The sequence below is a fragment of the Procambarus clarkii genome, chromosome 50 (genome assembly GCF_040958095.1).
Source record: "Procambarus clarkii isolate CNS0578487 chromosome 50, FALCON_Pclarkii_2.0, whole genome shotgun sequence".
In the NCBI taxonomy this organism is placed as follows: domain Eukaryota; kingdom Metazoa; phylum Arthropoda; class Malacostraca; order Decapoda; family Cambaridae; genus Procambarus; species Procambarus clarkii.
The window spans coordinates 25,545,932-25,564,808 of NC_091199.1; the positions used below are offsets into that span (position 1 = coordinate 25,545,932).

The following is an 18,877-nucleotide window of genomic DNA, read 5'->3' on the forward strand; positions in this document are numbered from 1 at the left end:
CACCACCCTCCACCACCAACACCCACACCACCCCTCCACCATCACCACCCACACCACCCTCCACCATCACCACCCACACCACCCCTCCACCATCACCACCCACACCACCCTTCCACCACCACCACCCACACCATCCCTCCACCATCACCACCCACACCAACCCTCCACCATCACCACCCACACCACCCCTACACCACCACCACCACCCACACCATCCCTCCACCATCACCAACCACTCCACCCTCCACCATCACCACCCACACCACCCTCCACCACCACCACCTACACCACCCCTCCACCATCACCACCCACACCACCCCTCCACCATCACCACCCACACCACCCTCCACCACCACTCTCCACCTTCATCACCCACACCACCCTCCACCACCACCACCCACACCACCCTCCACCACCACCACCCACACCACCCTCCACCACCACCCACACCACCCTCCACCACTACCACCCACACCACCCTCCACCACCACCACCCACACCACCCTCCACCACCACCCACACCACCCCTCCACCACCACCACCCACACTACCCTCCACCACCACCACCCACACAACCCTCCACCACCACCACCCACACCACCCTCCACCACCACCACCCACACCACCCTCTACCATCACCACCCACACCACCCTCCACCACCACCACCCACACCACCACCCACACTACTCCTACCATCTCCTACCATGGACCAGGTACCAGCTGCTGGTGGACGGGTACCAAGAAGAGAGTACCATGGGGGACGTCCTTGTACGGCCCCACAACCTCAGTGGGATGAAGTTCTCCACCCTGGACAGAGACAATGATCTCGCGTCAGGTAAGTTTGGTCTTCACAGATGACGTCTTGGGGCGAGGATATTGTCCGTATTGTCCGCCATTAACAATATATTCCTGTAGGAACTATTGTTAACTTTCTCCTTTAAGGGACCATTTGTATAATATAATAAAGTTAATGTTATCACTTGATGATTATATTAGTGCACGACGGGGATAATGACCTTAACAAACACCTGAACCAGGAAGACCATTGTTTGTTCATCCTGGCTTGTGTGTGTGTTTGTATGTATATGTTATTGTTTGTTTGCCTGAGTGTGTGTGTGTTTATGTTATTGCTTGTGTGCCTGTGTGTGTGTTTGTGTATGTTATTGCTTGTGTGCCTGTGTGTGTTTTTGTGTATGTTATTGTTTGTGTGCCTGAGTGTGTGTATGTGTTTGTGTATACGTGTATGTTATTGTTTGTGTACCTGAGTGTGAGTGTATGTTATTGTTTGTTTGCCTGAGTGTGTGAGTGTATGTTATTGTTTGTTTGCCTGAGTGTGTGAGTGTATGTTATTGTTTGTGTGCCTGTCTGTGTGTTTGTGTATGTTTGTGTATGTTATTGTTTGTGTGCCTGAGTGTGTGTGTGTTTATGTTATTGTTTGTGTGCCTGAGTGTGTGTTTGTGTATGTTATTGTTTGTTTGCCTGAGTGTGTGTATGTGTTTGTGTATACGTGTATGTTATTGTTTGTGTACCTGAGTGTGAGTGTATGTTATTGTTTGTGTACCTGAGTGTGTGTGTATGTTATTGTTTGTGTACCTGAGTGTGTGTGTATGTTATTGTTTGTGTGCCTGAGTGTGTGTGTATGTTATTGTTTGTGTGCCTGAGTGTGTGTGTGTATACTTGTATGTTAATGTTTGTGTACCTGAGTATGCACCTAGTTGTGTTTGCAGGGGTTGAGCTATGCTCTTTAGGCCCACCTCTCAACTGTCAATCAACTGTATTACTAACAACTTTTGTTTTCCTACACACACACACACACACACACACACACACACACACACACACACACACACACACACACACACACACACACACACACACACACACACACACACACACACACACACACACACACACACACACACACACACACACACACACACACACACACACACACACACACACACACACACACACACACACACACACACACACACACACACACACACACACACACACACACACACACACACACACACACACACACACACACACACACACACACACACACACACACACACACACACACACACACACACACACACACACACACACACACACACACACACACACACACACACACACACACACACACACACACACACACACACACACACACACACACACACACACACACACACACACACACACACACACACACACACACACACACACACACACACACACACACACACACACACACACACACACACACACACACACACACACACACACACACACACACACACACACACACACACACACACACACACACACACACACACACACACACACACACACACACACACACACACACACACACACACACACACACACACACACACACACACACACACACACACACACACACACACACACACACACACACACACACACACACCAGGAAGCAGCCCGTGACTAACTAACTCCCAGGTACCTATTTACTGCTAAGTAACAGGGGCATTCAGGGTGAAAGAAACTTTGCCCATTTGTTTCTGCCTGGTGCGGGAATCGAACCCGCGCCACAGAATTACGAGTCCTGTGCGCTATCGTGGCGTGTGGTTTGGTGGTTGTGGTTGTTAGGTGTGGTAGTGAGGTGTGGTTGTGGAGTGTTGTAATGTGTGGTTGTGTGGTGTGTTTGTGGGGTGTGGTTGTGGGGTGTCGTTGTGGGGTGTGGTTGTGGGGTGTGGTTGTGGGGTGAGGTTGTGGGGTGTGGTTGTGGGGTGTGGTTGTGAGGTGTGGTTGTAGGGTTTGGTTGTGGATTAAGGTGTTGTGGTTTGGTTGTGGGGTTTGGTTGTAGGGTATGGTTGCGGGGTGTGGTTGTGGGGTGTGGTTGTGGGATGTGGTTTTGGGTTGTGGTTGTAGGGTGTGGTCGTGGGGTGTGGTAGTTTGGAGTAGTTGAGGGGTGTGGTCGTGGGGCGTGGTTGTGGGGTGTTTTTGTTGGGTGTGGTTGTGGATTAAGGTGTTGTGGTGTTGTTGTATAGTTTGGTTAGTATAGTTTGTGGTTGTGGGGTGTGGTTGTGGGGTGTGGCTGTGAGGTGTGGTTGTAGGGTTTGGTTGTGGGTTAAGGCGTTGTGGTGTGGTTGTATAATGTAGTTGTATAGTTTGGTTGTGGGGTGGGGTTGTGGGGTGTGGTTGTGGGGTGGGGTTGTGGGGTGGGGTTGTGGGGTGTGGTTGTGGGGTGGGGTTGTGGGGTGTGGTTGTGGGGTGTGGTTGTCGGGTGTGGATGTGGGGTATGGTTGTGGGGTGTGGTTGTGGAGTGAGGTTTTGAGATGTGGTTTTAGGGTGTGGTTGTGGTAGTAGTTTTGGGGTGTAATTCTAGGGTGTGTGGGTGTGGGGTGGGGTTTTGGGGTATGGTTGTTAGGTGTGGTTGTGGGGTGTGGTTGTGGGTTAAGGTGTTGTGGTGTGGTTGTTAGGTGTGGTTTGGGATGTGCTTGTGGAGTGTTGTTGTTGGCTGTGGTTGTGGGTTAAGGTGTTGTGGTGTGGTTGTATAGTGTGGTTGTGTGTGTGGTTGTGGGGTGTGGTTGTGTGTGTGGTTGTGGGGTGTGGTAGTCAGGTGTGGTTATTGGTGTGGTTGTGGGGTGTGGTTGTAGAGTGAGGTTGTGGGGTGTGGTTGTGAGGTGTTGTTGTGGGGTGTGGTTGTGGGAGTAGTAGTGGGGTCTGGTTGCGGGGTGTGATTGTGGGGTGTGGTTGTGGGGTGTGGTTGTGGGGTGTGTTTGTGGAGTGGGGGTTCCGGGATGTGGTTTTTGGATGTGGTTCTTGGGTGTGGTTGTGGGGAGTAGTTGCTAGGTGTGGTTGTGGGTTGTAGTTGTGGGGTGTGGTTGTAGGGTGTGGTTGTAGGGTGTGATTTTGGGTTGTGGTTGTAGGGTGTGGTTGTGGGGTGTGGTTGTGGTGTGTAGTGGTGGGGTGTGGTTGTGGGGTGTGGTTGTGGGGGTGTGGTTGTAGGGTGTGGTTGTAGGGTGTGGTTGCGGGGTGTGGTTGTGGTGTGTGGTTGTGGGGTGTGTTTGTGGGGTGGGGTTCCAGGATGTGGTTTTTGGATGTGGTTCTTGGGTGTGGTTGTGGGGAGTAGTTGTTAGGTGTGGTTGTGGGTTGTGGTTGTGGGGTGTGGTTGTAGGGTGTGGTTGTAGGGTGTGGTTTTGGGTTGTGGTTGTAGGGTGTGGTTGTGGTGTGTAGTTGTGGGGTGTGGTTGTGGGGTGTGGTTGTGGGGGTGTGGTTGTAGGGTGTGGTTGTAGGGTGTGGTTGTGGGTTGTGGTTGTAGGGTGTGGTTGTAGGGTGTGGTTGCGGGGTGTGGTTCTGGGGTGTGGTTGTGGGGTGTGGTTGTGGTGTGTGGTGGTGGGGTGTGGTTGTAGGGTGTGGTTGTGGGGTGTGGTTGTGGAGTGTGGTTGTAGGGTGAGGTTGTAGGGTGTGGTTGTAGGGTGTGGGTGTGGAGTGTGGTTGTAGGGTGTGGTTGTAGGGTGTGGTTGTGGGATGTGGTTGTGGGGTGTGGTTGTGGGGTGTGGTTTTAGGGTGTAGTTGTGGGGAGTGGTTGTGGGGTGTGGTTGTGGGGTGTGGTTGTCGGGTGTGGATGTGGGGTGTGGTGGGTAAGGTGTGGTTGTGGGGTGTTGTTGTGGGGTGTGGTTGTGGAGTAAGGTTTTGGGATGTGGTTGTAGGGTGTGGTTGTAGGGTGTGGTTGTGGGGTGTGGTTGTGGTAGTAGTAGTGGGGTGTAATTGTGGGGTGTGGTTGTGGGGTGTGGTTGTGGGTTATGGTGGTGTGGTTGTTGAGTGTGGTTGTAGAGTGTGGTGATGAGGTGTGGTTGTGAGGTGTTGATGAGGGGTGTGGTTTTGGAATGTGGTTGTGGTGTGTGGTTGTGGGGTGTGGTTGTGGAGTGTTGTTGTTGTTGGGTGTGGTTGTGGGCTAAGGTGTTGTGGTGTGGTTGTGGGGTTTGGTTGTGGGGTGTGGTTGTGGGGTGTGGTTGTGGGGTGTGGTTGTGGGGTGTGGTTGTGGGGCGTGGTTGTGGGGCGTGGTTGTAGGGTGTCGTTATGGGGTATGGTTGTAGGGTGTGGTTGTGGGGTGTGGTTGTGGGGTGTGGTTGTGGGGTGTGGTTGTGGGGTGTGGTTGTGGGGTGTGGTTGTGAGGTGTGGTTGTAGGGTTTGGTTGTGGATTAAGGTGTTGTGGTTTGGTTGTGGGGTTTGGTTGTAGGGTGTGGTTGCGGGGTGTGGTTGTGGGGTGTGGTTGTGGGATGTGGTTTTGGGTTGTGGTTGTAGGGTGTGGTCGTGGGGTGGTAGTTTGGAGTAGTTGAAGGGTGTGGTCGTGGGGCGTGGTTGTGGGGTGTTTTTGTTGGGTGTGGTTGTGGATTAAGGTGTTGTGGTGTTGTTGTATAGTTTGGTTAGTATAGTTTGTGGTTGTGGGGTGTGGTTGTGGGGTGTGGCTGTGAGGTGTGGTTGTAGGGTTTGGTTGTGGGTTAAGGCTTTGTGGTGTGGTTGTATAATGTAGTTGTATAGTTTGTTGTGGGGTGGGGTTGTGGGGTGTGGTTGTGGGGTGGGGTTGTGGGGTGTGGTTGTGGGGTGTGGTTGGAGGGTGTGGTTGTGGGTGTAGTTGTCGGGTGTGGATGTGGGGTATGGTTGTGGGGTGTGGTTGTGGAGTGAGGTTTTGAGATGTGGTTTTAGGGTGTGGTTGTGGTAGTAGTTTTGGGGTGTAATTCTAGGGTGTGTGGGTGTGGGGTGGGGTTTTGGGGTATGGTTGTTAGGTGTGGTTGTAGGGTGTGGTTGTGGGTTAAGGTGTTGTGGTGTGGTTGTTAGGTGTGGTTTGGGATGTGCTTGTGGAGTGTTGTTGTTGGCTGTGGTTGTGGGTTAAGGTGTTGTGGTGTGGTTGTATAGTGTGGTTGTGTGTGTGGTTGTGGGGTGTGGTTGTGTGTTTGGTTGTGGGGTGTGGTAGTCAGGTGTGGTTATTGGTGTGGTTGTGGGGTGTGGTTGTAGAGTGAGGTTGTGGGGTGTGGTCGTGAGGTGTTGTTGTGGGGTGTGGTTGTGGGAGTAGTAGTGGGGTCTGGTTGCGGGGTGTGATTGTGGGGTGTGGTTGTGGGGTGTGGTTGTGGGGTGTGTTTGTGGAGTGGGGGTTCCGGGATGTGGTTTTTGGATGTGGTTCTTGGGTGGGGTTGTGGGGAGTAGTTGCTAGGTGTGGTTGTGGGTTGTAGTTGTGGGGTGTGGTTGTAGGGTGTGGTTGTAGGGTGTGTTTTTGGGTTGTGGTTGTAGGGTGTGGTTGTGGGGTGTGGTTGTGGTGTGTAGTGGTGGGGTGTGGTTGTGGGGTGTGGTTGTGGGGGTGTGGTTGTAGGGTGTGGTTGTAGGGTGTGGTTGCGGGGTGTGGTTGTGGTGTGTGGTTGTGGGGTGTGTTTGTGGGGTGGGGTTCCAGGATGTGGTTTTTGATTGTGGTTCTTGGGTGTGGTTGTGGGGAGTAGTTGTTAGGTGTGGTTGTGGGTTGTGGTTGTGGGGTGTGGTTGTAGGGTGTGGTTGTAGGGTGTGGTTGTAGGGTGTGGTTTTGGGTTGTGGTTGTAGGGTGTGGTTGTGGTGTGTAGTTGTGGGGTGTGGTTGTGGGGTGTGGTTGTGGGGGTGTGGTTGTAGGGTGTGGTTGTAGGGTGTGGTTGTGGGTTGTGGTTGTAGGGTGTGGTTGTAGGGTGTGGTTGCGGGGTGTGGTTGTGGGGTGTGGTTGTGGGGTGTGGTTGTGGTGTGTGGTGGTGGGGTGTGGTTGTGGGGTGTGGTTGTGGGGTGTGGTTGTGGAGTGTGGTTGTAGGGTGAGGTTGTAGGGTGTGGTTGTAGGGTGTGGGTGTGGAGTGTGGTTGTAGGGTGTGGTTGTAGGGTGTGGTTGTGGGATGTGGTTGTGGGGTGTGGTTGTGGGGTGTGGTTTTAGGGTGTAGTTGTGGGGAGTGGTTGCAAGGTGTGGTTGTGGGGTGTGGTTGTCGGGTGTGGATGTGGGGTGTGGTGGGTAAGGTGTGGTTGTGGAGTGAGGTTTTGGGATGTGGTTGTAGGGTGTGGTTGTAGGGTGTGGTTGTGGGGTGTGGTTGTGGTAGTAGTAGTGGGGTGTAATTGTGGGGTGTGGTTGTGGGGTGTGGTTGTGGGTTATGGTGGTGTGGTTGTTGAGTGTGGTGATGAGGTGTGGTTGTGAGGTGTTGATGAGGGGTGTGGTTTTGAAATGTGGTTGTGGTGTGTGGTTGTGGGGTGTGGTTGTGGAGTGTTGTTGTTGTTGGGTGTGGTTGTGGGCTAAGGTGTTGTGGTGTGGTTGTGGGGTTTGGTTGTGGGGTGTGGTTGTGGGGTGTGGTTGTGGGGTGTGGTTGTGGGGTGTGGTTGTGGGGCGTGGTTGTGGGGCGTGGTTGTAGGGTGTCGTTATGGGGTATGGTTGTGGGGTGTGGTTGTGGGGTGTGGTTGTGGGGTGTGGTTTTGGGGTGTGGTTGTGGGGTGTGGTTGTGGGGTGTGGTTGTGAGTTGTGGTTGTAGGGTTTGGTTGTGGATTAAGGTATTGTGGTTTAATTGTGGGGTTTGGTTGTAGGGTGTGGTTGCGGGGTGTGGTTGTGGGGTGTGGTTGTGGGATGTGGTTTTGGGTTGTGGTTGTAGGGTGTGGTCGTGGGGTGTGGTAGTTTGGAGTAGTTGAAGGGTGTGGTCGTGGGGCGTGGTTGTGGGGTGTTTTTGTTGGGTGTGGTTGTGGATTAAGGTGTTGTGGTGTTGTTGTATAGTTTGGTTAGTATAGTTTGTGGTTGTGGGGTGTGGTTGTGGGGTGTGGCTGTGAGGTGTGGTTGTAGGGTTTGGTTGTGGGTTAAGGCGTTGTGGTGTGGTTGTATAATGTAGTTGTATAGTTTGTTGTGGGGTGGGGTTGTGGGGTGTGGTTGTGGGGTGGGGTTGTGGGGTGTGGTTGTGGGGTGTGGTTGGAGGGTGTGGTTGTGGGGAGTGGTTGTAGGGTGTGGTTGTGGGGTGTAGTTGTCGGGTGTGGATGTGGGGTATGGTTGTGGGGTGTGGTTGTGGAGTGAGGTTTTGAGATGTGGTTTTAGGGTGTGGTTGTGGTAGTAGTTTTGGGGTGTAATTCTAGGGTGTGTGGGTGTGGGGTGGGGTTTTGGGGTATGGTTGTTAGGTGTGGTTGTAGGGTGTGGTTGTGGGTTAAGGTGTTGTGGTGTGGTTGTTAGGTGTGGTTTGGGATGTGCTTGTGGAGTGTTGTTGTTGGCTGTGGTTGTGGGTTAAGGTGTTGTGGTGTGGTTGTATAGTGTGGTTGTGTGTGTGGTTGTGGGGTGTGGTTGTGTGTGTGGTTGTGGGGTGTGGTAGTCAGGTGTGGTTATTGGTGTGGTTGTGGGGTGTGGTTGTAGAGTGAGGTTGTGGGGTGTGGTCGTGAGGTGTTGTTGTGGGGTGTGGTTGTGGGAGTAGTAGTGGGGTCTGGTTGCGGGGTGTGATTGTGGGGTGTGGTTGTGGGGTGTGGTTGTGGGGTGTGTTTGTGGAGTGGGGGTTCCGGGATGTGGTTTTTGGATGTGGTTCTTGGGTGTGGTTGTGGGGAGTAGTTGCTAGGTGTGGTTGTGGGTTGTAGTTGTGGGGTGTGGTTGTAGGGTGTGGTTGTAGGGTGTGGTTTTGGGTTGTGGTTGTAGGGTGTGGTTGTGGGGTGTGGTTGTGGTGTGTAGTGGTGGGGTGTGGTTGTGGGGTGTGGTTGTGGGGGTGTGGTTGTAGGGTGTGGTTGTAGGGTGTGGTTGCGGGGTGTGGTTGTGGGTTGTGGTTGTGGGGTGTGGTTGTGGTGTGTGGTTGTGGGGTGTGTTTGTGGAGTGGGGGTTCCGGGATGTGGTTTTTGGATGTGGTTCTTGGGTGTGGTTGTGGGGAGTAGTTGCTAGGTGTGGTTGTGGGTTGTAGTTGTGGGGTGTGGTTGTAGGGTGTGGTTGTAGGGTGTGGTTTTGGGTTGTGGTTGTAGGGTGTGGTTGTGGGGTGTGGTTGTGGTGTGTAGTGGTGGGGTGTGGTTGTGGGGTGTAGTTGTGGGGGTGTGGTTGTAGGGTGTGGTTGTAGGGTGTGGTTGTGGTGTGTAGTGGTGGGGTGTGGTTGTGGGGTGTGGTTGTGGGGGTGTGGTTGTAGGGTGTGGTTGTAGGGTGTGGTTGTGGGTTGTGGTTGTAGGGTGTGGTTGTAGGGTGTGGTTGTAGGGTGTGGTTGTGGGTTGTGGTTGTAGGGTGTGGTTGTAGGGTGTGGTTGCGGGGTGTGGTTGTGGAGTGTGGTTGTAGGGTGAGGTTGTAGGGTGTGGTTGTAGGGTGTGGGTGTGGAGTGTGGTTGTAGGGTGTGGTTGTAGGGTGTGGTTGTGGGATGTGGTTGTGGGGTGTGGTTGTGGGGTGTGGTTTTAGGGTGTAGTTGTGGAGAGTGGTTGCAAGGTGTGGTTGTGGGGTGTGGTTGTCGGGTGTGGATGTGGGGTGTGGTGGGTAAGGTGTGGTTGTGAAGTGTTGTTGTGGGGTGTGGTTGTGGAGTGAGGTTTTGGGATGTGGTTGTAGGGTGTGGTTGTAGGGTGTGGTTGTGGGGTGTGGTTGTGGTAGTAGTAGTGGGGTGTAATCGTGGGGTGTGGTTGTGGGGTGTGGTTGTGGGTTACGGTGGTGTGGTTGTTGAGTGTGGTTGTAGAGTGTGGTGGTGAGGTGTGGTTGTGAGGTGTGGATGAGGGGTGTGGTTTTGGAATGTGGTTGTGGTGTGTGGTTGTGGGGTGTGGTTGTGGAGTGTTGTTGTTGTTGGGTGTGGTTGTGGGCTAAGGTGTTGTGGTGTGGTTGTGGGGTTTGGTTGTGGGGTGTGGTTGTGGGGTGTGGTTGTGGGGTGTGGTTGTGGGGTGTGGTTGTGGGGCGTGGTTGTGGGGCGTGGTTGTAGGGTGTCGTTGTGGGGTATGGTTGTGGGGTGTGGTTGTGGGGTGTGGTTGTGGGGTGTGGTTGAGGGGTGTGGTTGTGGGGTGTGGTTGTGGGGTGTGGTTGTGGGGTGTGGTTGTGGGGTGTGGTTGTGAGGTGTGGTTGTAGGGTTTGGTTGTGGATTAAGGTGTTGTGGTTTGGTTGTGGGGTTTGGTTGTAGGGTGTGGTTGCGGGGTGTGGTTGTGGGGTGTGGTTGTGGGATGTGGTTTTGGGTTGTGGTTGTAGGGTGTGGTCGTGGGGTGTGGTAGTTTGGAGTAGTTGAGGGGTGTGGTCGTGGGGCGTGGTTGTGGGGTGTTTTTGTTGGGTGTGGTTGTGGATTAAGGTGTTGTGGTGTTGTTGTATAGTTTGGTTAGTATAGTTTGTGGTTGTGGGGTGTGGTTGTGGGGTGTGGCTGTGAGGTGTGGTTGTAGGGTTTGGTTGTGGGTTAAGGCGTTGTGGTGTGGTTGTATAATGTAGTTGTATAGTTTGGTTGTGGGGTGGGGTTGTGGGGTGTGGTTGTGGGGTGGGGTTGTGGGGTGTGGTTGTGGGGTGTGGTTGGAGGGTGTGGTTGTGGGGAGTGGTTGTAGGGTGTGGTTGTGGGGTGTAGTTGTCGGGTGTGGATGTGGGGTATGGTTGTGGGGTGTGGTTGTGGAGTGAGGTTTTGAGATGTGGTTTTAGGGTGTGGTTGTGGTAGTAGTTTTGGGGTGTAATTGTAGGGTGTGTGGGTGTGGGGTGGGGTTTTGGGGTATGGTTGTTAGGTGTGGTTGTGGGGTGTGGTTGTGGGTTAAGGTGTTGTGGTGTGGTTGTTAGGTGTGGTTTGGGATGTGCTTGTGGAGTGTTGTTGTTGGCTGTGGTTGTGGGTTAAGGTGTTGTGGTGTGGTTGTATAGTGTGGTTGTGTGTGTGGTTGTGGGGTGTGGTTGTGTGTGTGGTTGTGGGGTGTGGTAGTCAGGTGTGGTTATTGGTGTGGTTGTGGGGTGTGGTTGTAGAGTGAGGTTGTGGGGTGTGGTCGTGAGGTGTTGTTGTGGGGTGTGGTTGTGGGAGTAGTAGTGGGGTCTGGTTGCGGGGTGTGATTGTGGGGTGTGGTTGTGGGGTGTGGTTGTGGGGTGTGTTTGTGGAGTGGGGGTTCCGGGATGTGGTTTTTGGATGTGGTTCTTGGGTGTGGTTGTGGGGAGTAGTTGCTAGGTGTGGTTGTGGGTTGTAGTTGTGGGGTGTGGTTGTAGGGTGTGGTTGTAGGTTGTGGTTTTGGGTTGTGGTTGTAGGGTGTGGTTGTGGGGTGTGGTTGCGGGGTGTGGTTGTGGGTTGTGGTTGTGGGGTGTGGTTGTGGTGTGTGGTTGTGGGGTGTGTTTGTGGAGTGGGGGTTCCGGGATGTGGTTTTTGGATGTGGTTCTTGGGTGTGGTTGTGGGGAGTAGTTGCTAGGTGTGGTTGTGGGTTGTAGTTGTGGGGTGTGGTTGTAGGGTGTGGTTGTAGGGTGTGGTTTTGGGTTGTGGTTGTAGGGTGTGGTTGTGGGGTGTGGTTGTGGTGTGTAGTGGTGGGGTGTGGTTGTGGGGTGTAGTTGTGGGGGTGTGGTTGTAGGGTGTGGTTGTAGGGTGTGGTTGCGGGGTGTGGTTGTGGGGTGTGGTTGTGGAGTGTGGTTGTGGTGTGTGGTTGTGGGGTGTGTTTGTGGGGTGGGGTTCCAGGATGTGGTTTTTGGATGTGGTTCTTAGGTGTGGTTGTGGGGAGTAGTTGTTAGGTGTGGTTGTGGGTTGTGGTTGTGGGGTGTGGTTGTAGGGTGTGGTTGTAGGGTGTGGTTTTGGGTTGTGGTTGTAGGGTGCGGTTGTGGTGTGTAGTGGTGGGGTGTGGTTGTGGGGTGTGGTTGTGGGGGTGTGGTTGTAGGGTGTGGTTGGAGGGTGTGGTTGTGGGTTGTGGTTGTAGGGTGTGGTTGTAGGGTGTGGTTGTAGGGTGTGGTTGTGGGTTGTGGTTGTAGGGTGTGGTTGTAGGGTGTGGTTGCGGGGTGTGGTTGTGGAGTGTGGTTGTAGGGTGAGGTTGTAGGGTGTGGTTGTAGGGTGTGGGTGTGGAGTGTGGTTGTAGGGTGTGGTTGTAGGGTGTGGTTGTGGGATGTGGTTGTGGGGTGTGGTTGTGGGGTGTGGTTTTAGGGTGTAGTTGTGGAGAGTGGTTGCAAGGTGTGGTTGTGGGGTGTGGTTGTCGGGTGTGGATGTGGGGTGTGGTGGGTAAGGTGTGGTTGTGAAGTGTTGTTGTGGGGTGTGGTTGTGGAGTGAGGTTTTGGGATGTGGTTGTAGGGTGTGGTTGTAGGGTGTGGTTGTGGGGTGTGGTTGTGGTAGTAGTAGTGGGGTGTAATCGTGGGGTGTGGTTGTGGGGTGTGGTTGTGGGTTACGGTGGTGTGGTTGTTGAGTGTGGTTGTAGAGTGTGGTGGTGAGGTGTGGTTGTGAGGTGTGGATGAGGGGTGTGGTTTTGGAATGTGGTTGTGGTGTGTGGTTGTGGGGTGTGGTTGTGGAGTGTTGTTGTTGTTGGGTGTGGTTGTGGGCTAAGGTGTTGTGGTGTGGTTGTGGGGTTTGGTTGTGGGGTGTGGTTGTGGGGTGTGGTTGTGGGGTGTGGTTGTGGGGTGTGGTTGTGGGGCGTGGTTGTGGGGCGTGGTTGTAGGGTGTCGTTGTGGGGTATGGTTGTGGGGTGTGGTTGTGGGGTGTGGTTGTGGGGTGTGGTTGAGGGGTGTGGTTATGGGGTGTGGTTGTGGGGTGTGGTTGTGGGGTGTGGTTGTGGGGTGTGGTTGTGAGGTGTGGTTGTAGGGTTTGGTTGTGGATTAAGGTGTTGTGGTTTGGTTGTGGGGTTTGGTTGTAGGGTGTGGTTGCGGGGTGTGGTTGTGGGGTGTGGTTGTGGGATGTGGTTTTGGGTTGTGGTTGTAGGGTGTGGTCGTGGGGTGTGGTAGTTTGGAGTAGTTGAGGGGTGTGGTCGTGGGGCGTGGTTGTGGGGTGTTTTTGTTGGGTGTGGTTGTGGATTAAGGTGTTGTGGTGTTGTTGTATAGTTTGGTTAGTATAGTTTGTGGTTGTGGGGTGTGGTTGTGGGGTGTGGCTGTGAGGTGTGGTTGTAGGGTTTGGTTGTGGGTTAAGGCGTTGTGGTGTGGTTGTATAATGTAGTTGTATAGTTTGGTTGTGGGGTGGGGTTGTGGGGTGTGGTTGTGGGGTGGGGTTGTGGGGTGTGGTTGTGGGGTGTGGTTGGAGGGTGTGGTTGTGGGGAGTGGTTGTAGGGTGTGGTTGTGGGGTGTTGTTGTCGGGTGTGGATGTGGGGTATGGTTGTGGGGTGTGGTTGTGGAGTGAGGTTTTGAGATGTGGTTTTAGGGTGTGGTTGTGGTAGTAGTTTTGGGGTGTAATTGTAGGGTGTGTGGGTGTGGGGTGGGGTTTTGGGGTATGGTTGTTAGGTGTGGTTGTGGGGTGTGGTTGTGGGTTAAGGTGTTGTGGTGTGGTTGTAAGGTGTGGTTTGGGATGTGCTTGTGGAGTGTTGTTGTTGGCTGTGGTTGTGGGTTAAGGTGTTGTGGTGTGGTTGTATAGTGTGGTTGTATGTGTGGTTGTGGGGTGTGGTTGTGTGTGTGGTTGTGGGGTGTGGTAGTCAGGTGTGGTTATTGGTGTGGTTGTGGGGTGTGGTTGTAGAGTGAGGTTGTGGGGTGTGGTTGTGAGGTGTTGTTGTGGGGTGTGGTTGTGGGAGTAGTAGTGGGGTCTGGTTGCGGGGTGTGATTGTGGGGTGTGGTTGTGGGGTGTGGTTGTGGGGTGTGTTTGTGGAGTGGGGGTTCCGGGATGTGGTTTTTGGATGTGGTTCTTGGGTGTGGTTGTGTGGAGTAGTTGCTAGGTGTGGTTGTGGGTTGTAGTTGTGGGGTGTGGTTGTAGGGTGTGGTTTTAGGGTGTGGTTTTGGGTTGTGGTTGTAGGGTGTGGTTGTGGGGTGTGGTTGTGGTGTGTAGTGGTGGGGTGTGGTTGTGGGGAGTGGTTGTGGGGGTGTGGTTGTAGGGTGTGGTTGTAGGGTGAGGTTGCGGGGTGTGGTTGTGGTGTGTGGTTGTGGGGTGTGTTTGTGGGGTGGGGTTCCAGGATGTGGTTTTTGGATGTGGTTCTTGGGTGTGGTTGTGGGGAGTAGTTGTTAGGTGTGGTTGTGGGTTGTGGTTGTGGGGTGTGGTTGTAGGGTGTGGTTGTAGGGTGTGGTTTTGGGTTGTGGTTGTAGGGTGTGGTTGTGGTGTGTAGTGGTGGGGTGTGGTTGTGGGGTGTGGTTGTGGGGGTTTGGTTGTAGGGTGTGGTTGTAGGGTGTGGTTGTGGGTTGTGGTTGTAGGGTGTGGTTGTAGGGTGTGGTTGCGGGGTGTGGTTGTGGGGTGTGGTTGTGGGGTGTGGTTGTGGTGTGTGGTGGTGGGGTGTGGTTGTAGGGTGTGGTTGTGGGGTGTGGTTGTGGAGTGTGGTTGTAGGGTGAGGTTGTAGGGTGTGGTTGTAGGGTGTGGGTGTGGAGTGTGGTTGTAGGGTGTGGTTGTAGGGTGTGGTTGTGGGATGTGGTTGTGGGGTGTGGTTGTGGGGTGTGGTTTTAGGGTGTTGTTGTGGGGAGTGGTTGCAAGGTGTGGTTGTGGGGTGTGGTTGTCGGGTGTGGATGTGGGGTGTGGTGGGTAAGGTGTGGTTGTGTGGTATAGTTGTGGCGTGTGGCTGTGGTATGTGGTTTTGGGATGTGGTTGTAGGGTGTGGTTGTAGGGTGTGGTTGTGGGGTGTGGTTGTGGTAGTAGTTGTGGGGTGTAATTGTGGGGTGTAGTTGTGGGGTGTGGTTGTGGGTTATGGTGGTGTGGTTGTTGAGTGTGGTTTTAGAGTGTGGTGGTGAGGTGTGATTGTGAGGTGTGGATGAGGGGTGTGGTTTTGGAATGTGGTTGTGGTGTGTGGTTGTGGGGTGTGGTTGTGGAGTGTTGTTGTTGTTGGGTGTGGTTGTGGGCTAAGGTGTTGTGGTGTGGTTGTGGGGTTTGGTTGTGGGGTGTGGTTGTGGGGTGTGGTTGTGGGGTGTGGTTGTGAGGCCTGGTTGTAGGGTGTCGTTATGGGGTATGGTTGTGGGGTGTGGTTGTGGGGTGTGGTTGTGGGGTGTGGTTGAGGGGTGTGGTTGTGGGGTGTGGTTGTGGGGTGTGGTTGTGGGGTGTGGTTGTGGGGTGTGGTTGTGAGGTGTGGTTGTAGGGTTTGGTTGTGGATTAAGGTGTTGTGGTTTGGTTGTGGGGTTTGGTTGTAGGGTGTGGTTGCGGGGTGTGGTTGTGGGGTGTGGTTGTGGGATGTGGTTTTGGGTTGTGGTTGTAGGGTGTGGTCGTGGGGTGTGGTAGTTTGGAGTGGTTGAGGGGTGTGGTCGTGGGGCGTGGTTGTGGGGTGTTTTTGTTGGGTGTGGTTGTGGATTAAGGTGTTGTGGTGTTGTTGTATAGTTTGGTTAGTATAGTTTGTGGTTGTGGGGTGTGGTTGTGGGGTGTGGCTGTGAGGTGTGGTTGTAGGGTTTGGTTGTGGGTTAAGGCGTTGTGGTGTGGTTGTATAATGTAGTTGTATAGTTTGGTTGTGGGGTGGGGTTGTGGGGTGTGGTTGTGGGGTGGGGTTGTGGGGTGTGGTTGTGGGGTGTGGTTGGAGGGTGTGGTTGTGGGGAGTGGTTGTAGGGTGTGGTTGTGGGGTGTAGTTGTCGGGTGTGGATGTGGGGTATGGTTGTGGGGTGTGGTTGTGGAGTGAGGTTTTGAGATGTGGTTTTAGGGTGTGGTTGTGGTAGTAGTTTTGGGGTGTAATTGTAGGGTGTGTGGGTGTGGGGTGGGGTTTTGGGGTATGGTTGTTAGGTGTGGTTGTGGGGTGTGGTTGTGGGTTAAGGTGTTGTGGTGTGGTTGTTAGGTGTGGTTTGGGATGTGCTTGTGGAGTGTTGTTGTTGGCTGTGGTTGTGGGTTAAGGTGTTGTGGTGTGGTTGTATAGTGTGGTTGTGTGTGTGGTTGTGGGGTGTGGTTGTGTGTGTGGTTGTGGGGTGTGGTAGTCAGGTGTGGTTATTGGTGTGGTTGTGGGGTGTGGTTGTAGAGTGAGGTTGTGGGGTGTGGTTGTGAGGTGTTGTTGTGGGGTGTGGTTGTGGGAGTAGTAGTGGGGTCTGGTTGTGGGGTGTGATTGTGGGGTGTGGTTGTGGGGTGTGGTTGTGGGGTGTGTTTGTGGAGTGGGGGTTCCGGGATGTTGTTTTTGGATGTGGTTCTTGGGTGTAGTTGTGTGGAGTAGTTGCTAGGTGTGGTTGTGGGTTGTAGTTGTGGGGTGTGGTTGTAGGGTGTGGTTGTAGGGTGTGGTTTTGGGTTGTGGTTGTAGGGTGTGGTTGTGGGGTGTGGTTGTGGTGTGTAGTGGTGGGGTGTGGTTGTGGGGTGTGGTTGTGGGGGTGTGGTTGTAGGGTGTGGTTGTAGGGTGTGGTTGCGGGGTGTGGTTGTGGTGTGTGGTTGTGGGGCGTGTTTGTGGGGTGGGGTTCCAGGATGTGGTTTTTGGATGTGGTTCTTGGGTGTGGTTGTGGGGAGTAGTTGTTAGGTGTGGTTGTGGGTTGTGGTTGTGGGGTGTGGTTGTAGGGTGTGGTTGTAGGGTGTGGTTTTGGGTTGTGGTTGTAGGGTGTGGTTGTGGTGTGTAGTGGTGGGGTGTGGTTGTGGGGTGTGGTTGTGGGGGTTTGGTTGTAGGGTGTGGTTGTAGGGTGTGGTTGTGGGTTGTGGTTGTAGGGTGTGGTTGTAGGGTGTGGTTGCGGGGTGTGGTTGTGGGGTGTTGTTGTGGGGTGTGGTTGTGGTGTGTGGTGGTGGGGTGTGGTTGTAGGGTGTGGTTGTGGGGTGTGGTTGTGGAGTGTGGTTGTAGGGTGAGGTTGTAGGGTGTGGTTGTAGGGTGTGGGTGTGGAGTGTGGTTGTAGGGTGTGGTTGTAGGGTGTGGTTGTGGGATGTGGTTGTGGGGTGTGGTTGTGGGGTGTGGTTTTAGGGTGTAGTTGTGGGGAGTGGTTGCAAGGTGTGGTTGTGGGGTGTGGTTGTCGGGTGTGGATGTGGGGTGTGGTGGGTAAGGTGTGGTTGTGTGGTATAGTTGTGGCGTGTGGCTGTGGTATGTGGTTTTGGGATGTGGTTGTAGGGTGTGGTTGTAGGGTGTGGTTGTGGGGTGTGGTTGTGGTAGTAGTTGTGGGGTGTAATTGTGGGGGTGTAGTTGTGGGGTGTGGTTGTGGGTTATGGTGGTGTGGTTGTTGAGTGTGGTTTTAGAGTGTGGTGGTGAGGTGTGGTTGTGAGGTGTGGATGAGGGGTGTGGTTTTGGAATGTGGTTGTGGTGTGTGGTTGTGGGGTGTGGTTGTGGAGTGTTGTTGTTGTTGGGTGTGGTTGTGGGCTAAGGTGTTGTGGTGTGGTTGTGGGGTTTGGTTGTGGGGTGTGGTTGTGGGGTGTGGTTGTGGGGTGTGGTTGTGGGGGGTGGTTGTGGGGCGTGGTTGTGGGGCGTGGTTGTAGGGTGTCGTTATGGGGTATGGTTGTGGGATGTGGTTGTGGGGTGTGTTTGTAGGGTGTTGTTGTTGGGTGTGGTTGTGTGGTGTGGATGTGGGGTGTGATTGTAGGGTGTGTTTCTGGGTTATGGTATTGGGGTCTGGTCGTTGGGTGTGGTTTGGGATGTGGTTGTAGGGTGTGGTTATTGTGTGTGGTTGTGGGGTGTTGTTTTGGGTTATGGTTGTGAGTGTTGGGTGTGAGGTGTGGTTGTGGGATGTGGTTGTGGGTGAAAGTGTTGTGGTATGGTTGTGGGGTGTGGTTGTAGGGTGTGGTTGTGTGGTATAGTTGTGGGGTGTGGTTGTGGTATGTGGTTTTGGGATGTGGTTGAAGGGTGTGGATGTGGGGTGTGGTTGTGGGGTGTGGTTGTCGGGTGTGGTTGTGGGATGTGGTTGTGGCGTGTGGTTGTGGGGTGTGGTTTTGGGGTGTGGTTAAAGAGTGTTATTGTTGTTGTGTGTGCTTGTGGGTCAAGGTTTTGTGGTGTGGTTGTATAGTGTGCTTGTGGGGTGTGGTTGTGGGGTGTGGTTGTAGGATGTAGTTGTGCGGTTTTGTGTTTGGGTGTGGTTGTGGGGTGTGGTTGTGGGGTTTGGTTGTAAGCGTTTGTTGTAGGGTGTGGTTGTGGGGGTGTGGTTGTGGGGTGTGGTTATGGGGTGTAGTTGTGGAGTATGGTTGTAGGGTGTGGTTGTGGGGTGTGGTTGTGGGGTCTGACTGTGGGGTGTGGTTGTGGGGCGTGGTTGTGAGGTGAGGTTGTAGGGTGTGGTTGTGGGGTGTGGTTGTGGGGTGTGGTTGTGGGGTCTGGCTGTGGGGTGTGGTTGTGGGGCGTGGTTGTGAGGTGAGGTTGTAGGGTGTGGTTGTGGGGTGTGGTTGTGGGGTGTAGTTGTGGAGTATGGTTGTAGGGTGTGGTTGTGGGGTGTGGTTGTGGGGTCTGGCTGTGGGGTGTGGTTGTGGGGCGTGGTTGTGAGGTGAGGTTGTAGGGTGTCGTTGTGGGCTGTGGTTGTGGGGTGTGGTTGTGGGGTGGTGTGGATGTGGGGTGTGATTGTTGGGTGTGTTTGTGGGGTATGGTTTTGGGGTGTTGTTGTGGGGTGTGGTCTGGGCTGTGGTTGTAGGGTGTGGTTATGGTGTGTGATTGTGGGGTGTTGTTGTGGGGTATGGTTGTGAGTGTTGGGTGTGAGGTGTGGTTGTGGGATGTGGTTGTGGATGAAAGTGTTGTGGTATGGTTGTGGGGTGTGGTTGTGTGGTATTGTTGTGGGGTGTGGCTGTGGTATGTGGTTTTGGGATGTGGTTGTAGGGTGTGGTTGTGGGGTGTGATTGTGGAGTGTGGTTGTGGGGTGTGGTTGTAGGATGTGGTTGTGCGGTGTGGTTGTTAGGTGTGGTTGTGGGGTTTGGTTGTAGGCTGTGGTTGTGGGGTGTGGTTGTGGGGTGTGGTTGTGGGGTGTGGTTGTAGGGTATGGTTGTTTGGTGTGGTTGTAGGGTGTGGTTGTATTGGATGGTTGTG

The 18,877-nt window shown here is 53.8% G+C and overlaps 1 long non-coding RNA gene across 1 annotated transcript in view; it reads left to right on the forward strand.

Moving 5' to 3' along the window:
- The first annotated feature begins 715 nt into the window (after positions 1-715).
- Positions 716-18,877, forward strand: part of LOC123752426 (uncharacterized) — a 34,713-nt gene continuing 16,551 nt past the window's right edge. The window contains exon 1 of the long non-coding RNA XR_011222494.1: positions 716-836. This is a non-coding gene — a long non-coding RNA (uncharacterized lncRNA). The remainder of the gene's footprint in view (positions 837-18,877) is intronic.